Below are 2,287 nucleotides of genomic sequence, written 5' to 3' on the forward strand. Positions count from 1 at the left end.
CCCGGGGAGGCGTGGCTGGCACCCGGTGTCGTAGTGGCCCGAGCGAACCACTCTGTAAATTCATTTCTTTTATAACTGTCATGGGCCAACATGACCACAACACACAATATAAAATTATAAGTGGAAAATGTTGTACTACCGAACCATTTTTCTTAAAACATGAATATATATGGACCGTCAAGGCCTCTGATATACTGTACAAACTGAACCTCTGTCTACAAAGCCTCTAAGATTATTTGACATCAAATGGGATAGGGTACCGGCCTACCCATAAGTTTGTAGCAAAAACTCTTACACGATGACTTATAGACTCGTCTGCACTCCGAATGAGGTGGAGTCTTACCGATCCTTCGCTGAATGCAAAACTCGTTTACTGTGAGGGATCGTCAAACCAATTGTCTATACCTGTAAGTCTGGCTGACTCTGTAAATCATGAAATACTTATAGTGTCATGCATATACGTATGAATGTCATGTAATGCATAGGTCTGTACGTACGTAACATCATAAAGCCTCTGAGGGCATCCCATCATATCATCTCGGCCACTGTGGGCAAATCATCAACGTATACCAGCTGAACAGGTGGTGGTGCATATATAATGCCGTAACATTTTCCCATATCTCAAATACATATATATACATATATACGCGTATATAACGCAGTCTGAGTCATATTTCAGCCACCGTGGGCATCATCATCATCGCATACCAGCTGATCAGCGTATACGAGCTGATTAGGCGGTGATGCGTATATAACGTCGTAACCTTTTCTCATATCCCATATACATATATATACATACATACGCGTATATAACGCTATCTGCTCATGAAATGCATAAGAAATACGTTAACAAGATTTTTCTTGGAATGCCATAAAACTCAATATGTCTTTCGGATAAACTTTATCAAATATGTATTTCTCTGAGACCCATGAACATATGATATAATAATAATTCACATGGGGAATCAAGAATATAGACACTCCTAGTATTTCTATGAAAGAAGAGATAGCCTTAACATACCTGAGATGATTCTCTTGATAATTCCTCTAATACACGTCTTTTGCAAAAACACGTAACGACGAATCGAAGTAGGAAAAAAAATCTGTATGATATTCTTGAAAAAGATTACACTGTTCTTCCATAGAATACCACTCACGTTGCTGCTACTACAATATAGACTGACATTATATTTCCTCCAAGGATGGGAATATAGAATTGCTCACCTTCCATGTATATGGACATTTATAGTTAAAACATCAGACCACGGAAATGTCGAGTCTGGTTGAACTAGACGAAATTTTCATATCGTCTATGTATACAGCACACATATAATCAAAACTTAAACCATGGGAACGTTGATACAGGTTAGGTGTTACAACATTTTAAGGTCCTGCAAGAACTTGCGGGAACGGAGCTAATAGATAGGACATAAAAATCATTTACAAGTTGAAACCAAAGAAAGCTTGGTAGCCTAACTTAATTTTAGCAATTGCAAACAGAGACGGAGGAATCTCCATAGGTAAATGATTACATAGACTACACTTCTATTAAAATGTCATGTCTTTAAATTAAAAAGAAAATCCATCATCATGCAAATAAGTATCAGTCTCAAAAACCAAAAGAAGACCACAACGACGGACGCAAACAAAGTGGTGGACTCTCGGAAAACGTAGGATAAACCAAGTATCCTATCACTTAGAGAGTTGAGAAGAGACTCGCATGGTAGTAGAAGATATATCTATCAAAAGTAGGCAAAGAGAGGCTGGTCAAGAGTACTCTTTCATCCATCACGATGTACTACATGTCATTTATGCGTGCACCCGTAAGTGTTATTGAAAAGTTGGAAAAGCTCAGTGGAATTTCTAGTGGAACAATAATGATGGAACAAGGAATTCCACTTGGTGAGCTGAAAGGTGACCACAGAATCCATCACTATTTTCACTTTAAAATTTTGCATTATCTTCTCATATAACCATCAATACTAAACAGCAAATACAATAATTTCTTGAATCTTGAATTTTAGAAAAATTGTTGAATTGGTTTATTTGAGAAATGAGAACAGGTTGGAGAAGAGCTTTTTGCACAATAATCCCAAGATAGAGAAAACTCATTTTGTTGATAAGCATGCACAAGATTCACAATAACAAAATGGACAACAAATCCCAAGCGCAAGTCCTAGTCCAAGAAGCCGTACAAAGCTTGGTTTTTTTATCAAGTAGCAATCCTTCTACTCCTCGTTTACGTTGTAAAACCAATAAAGCAAATTCAAATGATATCAACAGCCTT

This window comes from Nicotiana tabacum, chromosome 22 (assembly GCF_000715075.1).
Source record: "Nicotiana tabacum cultivar K326 chromosome 22, ASM71507v2, whole genome shotgun sequence".
NCBI classification, from domain to species: domain Eukaryota; kingdom Viridiplantae; phylum Streptophyta; class Magnoliopsida; order Solanales; family Solanaceae; genus Nicotiana; species Nicotiana tabacum.